Source organism: Lactuca virosa, chromosome 2 (assembly GCF_052849685.1).
Source record: "Lactuca virosa cultivar CGN04683 chromosome 2, Lactuca_virosa_CGN04683_v6, whole genome shotgun sequence".
Lineage (NCBI taxonomy): Eukaryota > Viridiplantae > Streptophyta > Magnoliopsida > Asterales > Asteraceae > Lactuca > Lactuca virosa.
In genome coordinates this window covers 300479128-300489067 of record NC_136427.1, presented here as the reverse complement: position 1 = coordinate 300489067, position 9940 = coordinate 300479128, and positions in this window count along the sequence as shown.

Below are 9940 nucleotides of genomic sequence, written 5' to 3'. Positions count from 1 at the left end.
CCTCACAATCATTTTCATGAAGGAGAGAAACCTTATGACACTTAGATTTTATGGTGTATGTGTTCATATCCATGTGAATTTGTCATAACCATAATCATAAGATAATGTTTGTGACAAATCCAAACTCTTATGGACATAACTTGTTCATTCTTAATTTCTTGCCATCAAGGGTCCCACCATTGCTTCCAAGTTATTTAGCAGCTCACCTATACTAGTCAATGTACTTTCATTGAACAAGGTGCTTGTCTTTCTGCAGTCTACTGAGAATTCATAGAACTCATATGCATAGTTGACCAAACTGGAATGGCACATAAACAAAAATATGTCAACAAGATAGGTTACAAACCTCAAGTCATGTGCTAGTGTTTAACTAGGTTTATTCTTGATTTGTTCTTGAACCTTTTCAAGATCATTTAGAATCCCACTGACCTCTTGACATATAAGATTCTCTTGTCAAGAAACATTTCTTGACAAACAAACATTCAGGAGTTAGTGCAGATACTTATCAAGACAAACACTACACATAATTGGTCTTAGTTGGTCTTTGTCTTATCCAAGACATCACAATTTACCAATTTCAAACGTGTAAGAGTAAGAAAAACAATTTTTTTTCTACTTCACATTTGATGAGTGTGTTAAAACTTCTTAAGATGTGTCACTCAAGTCACAATCTTGGAGTATGACTCTAAGACTTGATTTTGGAACGAAGTATGACTCATCCTTCTGATTTAACCATTTCAACAGTTTCTGATTCCTCTTCTTAGCCATACTAGTGCACTAAGATGTCCTTAGAGGATCAATTGTGATAAGGTTTCATAATCAACAAGACGATCATAAAACATGATACTAAAGTACTCTCCCATCTTTTCAGATTGGAGAAACTTTTATTTTTCTGCCTATTTGATTCTTCTTATTCGTTCTGCCATTCATTGAAACCTTTCAATGATTCAGAATCATACTTAATCTTGTAAGCATAACCACATTTACTAGACTTTTAGTAAATTATGACGAATAATCTTATCGTTCTTTGTGGTGGACTTGACCAGTGCACAACATTGTGTACTAGTTCTCCTAGTCCTTCACTTGACTCTTTGTCAAGGAATTAGTCTTAATTTTCCAAATATGAAGGTTCTTATTCATCATACAATACAAGTTGTATGATTCCAAGTCTTTGTCCAATTGAAACTTGGGCGACAAGAATCTTTCCTTATTTGGTATATTCTCGACATTACCACAAATAACATAACTAAGAATCACATCCATTTCAACATTGCTAAAAAAAGAAATACACAAACATCAATTTTCATTCATGCCATTGCAAAGAAATATAAATAAGACAAAAAAACTAAAATTTATTTGTATTTATAAAAGGTGCGGAAAAACTTGTCCTTACAATGCAATTCAAATGAAAACTATGTTATTACACAATCCTAAGCAATCTATCATAACTCTCTAAGTAGTAGCCAAAAAATCCGATCATCGAACCATGCGATCGAAATCCATTTCTTCTTGATCAGACTCAGCTTACTTCTTCCTTTAAGCTTCCTTTCTTTTCTTCGATCCTACAAAACATCAAAATGTAATCTCATCACATCATGTATTAAGAATCTAAAATAGAATACTTAATAGAGTTAGATAGTGGATTTTACCTGAAGCAGAGTCATACATCTTGACTCTCCCATCTCTTAGATCTCTCATGTAGTCAGGGCAGCTTCGTAACCAATGCCCCTTCTTTTGGCAGTAAAAACATATGGATTCTTCTGGAATGGTACACAGGACTATCTCAGACTCAGCCTTTCTCTTGCGTAGAGAAAACTTTTCTGGACTTCCAGTGTTGACATTTCCCATAGAAGGATGGGACATTGATTTACCAGACAAATTTGCTTGACCAGTGCACCAAATCATCGCTGATTCAGCAGCAATAAGCAAATAAGTCAAATCAATGAGGGCCACGTCGTGTTCCATCATATAGTACTCTCTAACGAACTTACCATATGATTCGGGAAGTGAGTGAATAACCAAGTCAACAGCCAACTTCCCCGAGACATCGACACCCAGCATTCCCAATCTATCAATATGCAACTTCATATCCAAGACATGAGCGCATACCGACTTTCCATCTTCGTGTCTTTTTGCCAACAGGGCTTGAGTGACCTTGAACTTTTCAAGTCTTCGAACACGTGGGTCAGGGAGAATTATTGGAGGAGGTGGAGGAAGTGAAGAATGATTTCCATTTCCACAATCTAATTGTGGAACATCATCTTTAAGCGGAAAACTTTTTCCAACGGATTCAGGAAGACCATAGTTGTCAGACTTTGACATCTACAAAACTGGAGAAATTCAAGTTAGTTGATTGGAATCCTTAATATAACACCCAAATGAAATATCAAGGCTAGGACCCAACACAATATTCTACAATTTAGAAGAGGGATGTCGTAATCCAAATTGTAGAACATTTGAAGGTAGGTAAATGACGATTTACCAATTTCCACCATGAAAAACGAAAATCGAAAATTAAGTTTTAAATGAATTGAAACTCCTAGATCTTTTGAGATTCATTGAACCTTTCAATGACATGTTTAAATATCGAGTGTGCCCTTCGTTTGTGACTGGGATGCCGAGGATCACAAACAAGTTGTGGATAACCATGCAAATATACATGGTGCCCCAATTTTACAGTCACCTAATCGACGTGTCGGTTAACCACACATGCTCCATCGATCTATGACAAACATCAAGTCACCCTTTTGCCACCTTTGCTTAGAGCCCAATTAGTGTGTCGGTTAACCACACACGCTCCACTAACGTCTTAGCAAGGGTACAAAGTCTAATTTCGTGGAATAGCACCAACTCCACATTTTTCCTAAAGTAACTAAGATTTGGGAATTTATAAAAGTGTTTAGCTACTTCGTACTTCATTATACTTATAATGGAAGGTTGCGTCCTATCCTACCCGTTTGGCTAACGACCCTCCACTAGTCAATAGTGCGGTGGGTAAGAGTGCATACCCAATGGCGATCATTTTACAGGCCGCTTCCTTAAACACCCCTTAGAGACCAGCTCCGTGAATGAGGCCTACTAACGGTAAGACTGACATTTACTTATACATATATAATATTAGACCTTTTTAATTTTATATATAGTATAAGGGTGTATTTTACACTTTTAAAATACTAGGTGGTTTGATTTAATAAATTATACTTTTAATTTAATTAAATATAAACCATATCATTATGGATTTATTAACTCTCTTTTAATTATACATTTAATTAACTTAATAAAACCATAAGGGTGTAATTTGAACTTTTTCAAAAACTAGGGTTTTAGAATTTAATATTTTCAAAATTAATACCTTTTAATTAAATGTTTAATTCCAAAACTTGAGGAATTTTTTTTTTTGAAACTTTTCAAAACTTTAGGGTTTAGAATTTAAATATTTCAAAATTAAACTTTTAATCAAAAAATTTAAATTCCAAAACTTGAGGCAATTTTTCCGACAACTCATAATCATGATGGTTGAGCATGTCTCCACTGCAAAAAAAAAAAAAAAAAAAAAAAAAAAAAAAAAAAAAAAAAACTCAAGATAATCAAATCCAACACGATGAAAGACTCTTTTTAATCACTACAAATCCAAACCATGTTTTGATCAATGTCGACAAAAATCACTTTTCTGTGCGTAAAATGGTGTAATAAGTGACGTTTATATATACCTGAAAAGATCTTGATGATCAAAGTACTGAAACCAATCGAGGTCATCTATGGGGTTTTGATGATCTGCAGGTGGATCCATTTGTGAGGGAGAAGTTAAAAGTCGCGGTAAGAATGTGATGATTTATATAAGTAAAGTGGGAGAAGTAATTAATAGCAAATTGTTGGGAATGCAACAAAACAAGTTAAACACTTCTGAAAAATTGATAAATGATTTCGGTAACACTCGCGGAACATAAACTAGTGAAAATTACAAATGAAATGGAATATATATAGTCTATGATGTTATGGTTATTGTGTATCTAACAAATGAAGAGAAAATGAATATATATATATATATTCTTTGAGCCGTAACCTTCTTCTTCAATTCACACACATATACGGATATGTTGCTGCAAATTATGACTTGTGTGCCTCATGCATTTAATGCATCACATGCCTACTGCATATTCTTGACTTTGAAGCTACGTTCCAGTTTCCAATTTCCCCAGTAGCACAGTTTTCATTAGAAAGTACTCCAAGTCTTCACACATGAACCAGTTAGAAAGTACTCCAAGTCTTCACACATGAACCAGTTAGAAAGTACTCCAAGTCTTCACACATGCAAATTATGACTTGTGTGTCGCTATAGGTATGTTGTTGGCTCTTGTTAAAAACCTATAGCGACAACAAGTCATCGTAATAGATTAAACCTGTGGTGACGACAAGTCGTCGCTATAGGTAACTAATAAAACTTTATTTTTTCAACCCCGAAAATATGATTGACAAAATCTATCCGACGAGACCCTCGTAATACCACTCGACGAAATCAAAGTTAACAAAAATCTCCACTTCGTGGAGGAACCAGTCAAAATCATGGATCGGGAAATCAAACGAACGAAACAAAGTCGTATTCCCATCGTGAAGGTCCGTTGGAACGCTAAACGAGGGCCTGAGTTCACCTGGGAACGCGAAGATCAAATGAAACAAAAATACCCACATCTTTTCCCAAACTCTTGATGTCCCAGTCAAATGCAAATTTTGGGACGAAATTCCTTCTAACGGGGGGATGATGTGACAACCGTCAAATTTCGGTCAAGTCAAAGTCAAACAAAGTCAACAAGTCAAACCGGTCAACTCCATTAACCCTTGTATGTTAGGGTTTACGTTGTACAATTCGCTATTTTAATGAGAAAACATCATTTGGAAAATTCATGTGTTTGATTTTCCTTAGCCTTAACAGTGCTAAACAACGAACCAAAGCGATAAAACACTATTGCACAATTATCGGGGGCTGTGTAAGACTCTTAAACATGGCTTAACGGGGTTTACAAATATGACAATTGTAAAAATCTCATCATATTTACTATTTACTATTTACTACCTACTATTTACTATTTACGTTTTAAAAATTACTATTATTAGCCAATTAGTATTAACCATCTTCTAGAAACATTTGTCATGATTACATCATGAATATGTCATATACACTAACTAGTTATATGGAGAATGTCAACATTTAACACTTATTATTAAAGAATTATATATGAATAGTAATTCTTACTAGTATAAATACAAGGCTTAAGTCACTCATTTTCTACACCATTCTCTCTCAATTTCAAGACTTCCAAGGTTAATCATCAAGCTTTCTTCCACTCTTGGTTCTCGATTCGTCAAGGCATCTTCTAAGTGTTTTTGAGTTGAACACTTCTCTTCTCCAACATCCATTCTCTAAGAACACATAAGGTGAGTTCATACCCCTACATTTACATGTTTTTCTTAAGTTTTAAGGGGGGAATACAAGTAAAATCATCAAGAACACAATTAAACTTTTTCTATCAGATTACATCAGAAAAGATGAACTTCGATCACGGACTGTTTTGGTCAACTTAAATATTTTAGTTTTCAAAACTGTTCCAGGTGAAAGTAGTTCAAACTCTTAGCTTTAAAATGGCTACTTGCACATCTCCATATGATTTTTCTACAATTTATGGTGATTTTTACAAAACTGCCTATCATTTCAGAGGCAAACCCGGACCAGTCTGTGATTATGAACATTTTCACCTCTGTTAGAGATCACTAAAAATCATGATAAAATTTACGAACAAACTAGACTCATATTCCAAACTCTCAGAATTTGCGGATTTGGATTTAGAGCTTTGATGATTTTTCTATAAATTTTCTAAGAACAGTAACAGAAACTGTATACAACAAAAAGTTGCTGTCAATTTCATTTCACCTTGTAACATGTTGAGCAAGGTGTATATCTTTATGTGATTATATGTTATTGCAATATATGACATTTTATCTTAATATTTTGACACACATCAGTTTACAAATGGATTTGGACATATAAAATATAAAGAATAACAAGTGATTATAATCAAAGTACAACCGATACATTCAAACATTTAATAAACTATTTTGAATATAGTTTGCATACATTACTACGTACTACCCTTGGTTGATAAACTATAATAGGTATAGTTTATGATACATTACATAACACATACATTTAAAAAGGGTACATTTATACAAATGATATTTTCATTAAGCAAGGTACGGCCATACGGTACCAAGTTTTCATAACACGTAATTCCGTTAATGACTTTGTGAGACATTTACTTCAAATTACCATTAAGTCTTGTATTGTAACCAGAGTCTCCTTGAGGGAGAGCGTGATAGTTGTGTATAGATCTATATTGGGTTTGACAAACCCACACCTAAACTGCATGCAACAGTTAGACCGATAGATCTGGGGTGACAAATGTCATAACATTTCCGACGCCTGAAGAACGTCGTTTTAGGCAACCTTGGTCATAGTATGGTTATAATAAACTCACATAAAGTATTAATAAACATTGGAATTTACGGGAACTTCATTAAAATTTAACGAGTTTATGTCGATTTAAAACTTGTATTGTTTTACTATAAATATGACAAATTACTTGTACATTTCGGTCTTTGGGTTTTAAGACTACATTTACACATTAAGGAAAATATTGGATTTTCTAACACAAATACTACTTTTACAAACGAAAGACTTTTAATAATACCAAACAAAAACTTATGAACTCACCAACCTTTGTGTTGACACTTTTTCAAACAACTTGTATTCTCAGGAAATCATTAAACAGGTAACCAAGTGCTTTTGAGGATGGAGCGCTAAGGCGTCTACTATTTCATATTTTGTCAACATATTGTAATTGATTCGTAAACATGTAATTCATACAATGATGTCACTTTTTCAATTATATATATGTTGGTTGTGTTTGCTTCAATTACTATTACAATTGTTGTTATGATACTATACATGAAGTCCTCCACCCCCGGACGTTTCCGCCATCCTTGGTTTGGGGGTGTGACAGATTGGTATCAGAGCCAGGTTTATAGTGAATTAAGTATATCAAACCACATAAGATATACAAACTATAAACACAATTGGGACTAATAGTCTCTGATTTGTGCATTTTTCAAATAAATATACTTTTAGGAAATGAATGGTTTCTTATTAAAAGTATAAATACATGCATACATGCTCACATAGTGTCATAACTAGAAGAACATAAAGTAAAAGAAGAGGAGTTGTACATTATGGGTATGCCTTGGTATATGTAAATCAAGTCTGGGAAGGATATAGCCTGATCAACTATATCTGTCCGATGAGTGACTTGCATATACTGGGGGATAGTCATAATGGGCAACAAATCTAACAACCTAACTACACCCTACAGGGAATATTTTAAGAATCAAATCTAAACACCTAAAAATACTATAGGAGTATTTGGTGATACTATAACCAACTTATGTGAAAACTAAAGACCTCTATTAGTAGGCCTATGATAACTGAGTGCATACGCCAAGGTTATACATAATTAAAGATATTATAGACTCAGAATCTATGACTATTGCTCTACTTCCTGTTCCTTGTTTAGTTGTGGACTTAGAGTAGAGTCATTTATTCGAAAGTCTATTCTATCTCAAATTATGTATAACTGATATGCACTACGTGATTATAGACGTAATTAATAAGGATCACCCCTATAAGTAATTATAGGATTAGGCGTCTATTAATTATCTCTTCTATCCCTATTTTCGCACGAGCAACATGATGTGTAAAATTTTAACGCCCGTACAAAACCTACTTCTACCCACTACCATAACTCTGTCTCCAAGACGTTAACAGAAACACCAAGAATAGTTCACTAAAGTGCGAAATTATACATGTGTATATAAATGGTAAGGATATTTACTAAAAGGTTTATCAATGAAATAGGCATGTATTTTATTTCATTGAATCTCACTACTTGGTATTACAAACAATTTACAACTGGTAACTCTAAGATTCTTTAGGTGTACCTTGAAGTTATGTGTAATTAAGAAATGATTGACCTAGAAATGGTGAGTCCGCCTTAGGACTTGTTCCTTGTTTGGTTGTGGACTTAGGGTAGACTCATTAGGATCAACAGTCTAATAAAATTTTAATTACACATAACTGGGGGCATGTCAAGTGAATCTTAGGAGTGGATCAGACATGGAACAAATCACAAGATTATAATCAAGTTATTCCTACTAAATTCATAAGTCTATTTATATAGACCTCTGGTATAGAGTCGTCGGCGTAGTCGTGTCGGCAATCTAGAATATGGCTAAATACATAATACAAACTATAATACCCAAATTATACAAAATTTTCTGCATTAAAAATCAATAGACAAATACATAAAATGAAACTAAAAAGGGTATCAAACTATCAAGAGAAAAACACATACAATGTAGATTAAAATCCACTAATTATAACAAAATGGCTAAGGATTGTTAAGTCCTCTCTTCTTATAAATAGCTTTGAAGCAAGCTTGCCTAAGCTTCTTTGTTCTTTCTGTCAATTCCATACCTGGCAATTTCTCCATCATCTTCTTGTGCCCTTCTAACGTCTCTATCTCCTCCTTTAATCCCAACTCCTAAATTTTTTTTAAGGTAGATACAATATATTTTTCATGTGAGTTCACAAAATTTACAATGAGTTAAGTTTATATAAATATAAATCGGGAGATCGTAGTAAATCAATTGATTTGATGTGGCATATGCCTAGGACCTATGTTTAGTTATAAAGAAACTAACGATTAAAATTTTAGAAAATACCAAAACTACTTTGGTTACCAAGTGCATGAGTAATGTATAGAAGGTTATTATCATAATTTACCTTGGCATTTTCAATGAGGGATTGAAGGCTCTTAAGTTTTCTATGAGGCCATATGTTTATGTTTAGCTCTCTGCATCTTTTCTTCAACACTGTTAAACTTATCCCTAGTTCCTTTGCTGCCATGATTATCGGCATCCCAAAATACTTCTCTATCTCTTCAAACTCCAATGGTCTCAATCTCTTTGCCACCTTCCGGCCACCGTGATCAGTGGTGGCAGCACTAGAACTACATGTAGCCTCACCACCGGATTTACAGTCTTCACTGAAACTAACCAATGGTAAATTACCATCCTCCCAACAATCCCATAAGCTTATATCTTCAAGGGGATCAAGATCGTGAAACTCATTTCTAGAAATGATGTTTTGATCTTTGTTAAGTACTGTGGAAACGTTCTGATCGAGCACTTCAGGCAATTTTTCCGACAACTCGTAATCATGATGGTGGAGCATGTCTCCACTGCAAAAAAAAAAAAAAAAAAAAAAAAAAAAAAAAAAACTCAAGATAATCAAATCCAACACGATGAAAGACTCTTTTTAATCACTACAAATCCAAACCATGTTTTGATCAATGTCGACAAAAATCACTTTTCTGTGCGTAAAATGGTGTAATAAGTGACGTTTATATATACCTGAAAAGATCTTGATGATCAAAGTACTGAAACCAATCGAGGTCATCTATGGGGTTTTGATGATCTGCAGGTGGATCCATTTGTGAGGGAGAAGTTAAAAGTCGCGGTAAGAATGTGATGATTTATATAAGTAAAGTGGGAGAAGTAATTAATAGCAAATTGTTGGGAATGCAACAAAACAAGTTAAACACTTCTGAAAAATTGATAAATGATTTCGGTAACACTCGCGGAACATAAACTAGTGAAAATTACAAATGAAATGGAATATATATAGTCTATGATGTTATGGTTATTGTGTATCTAACAAATGAAGAGAAAATGAATATATATATATATATATATATATATATATATATATGTATATATTCTTTGAGCCGTAACCTTCTTCTTCAATTCACACACATATACGGATATGTTGCTG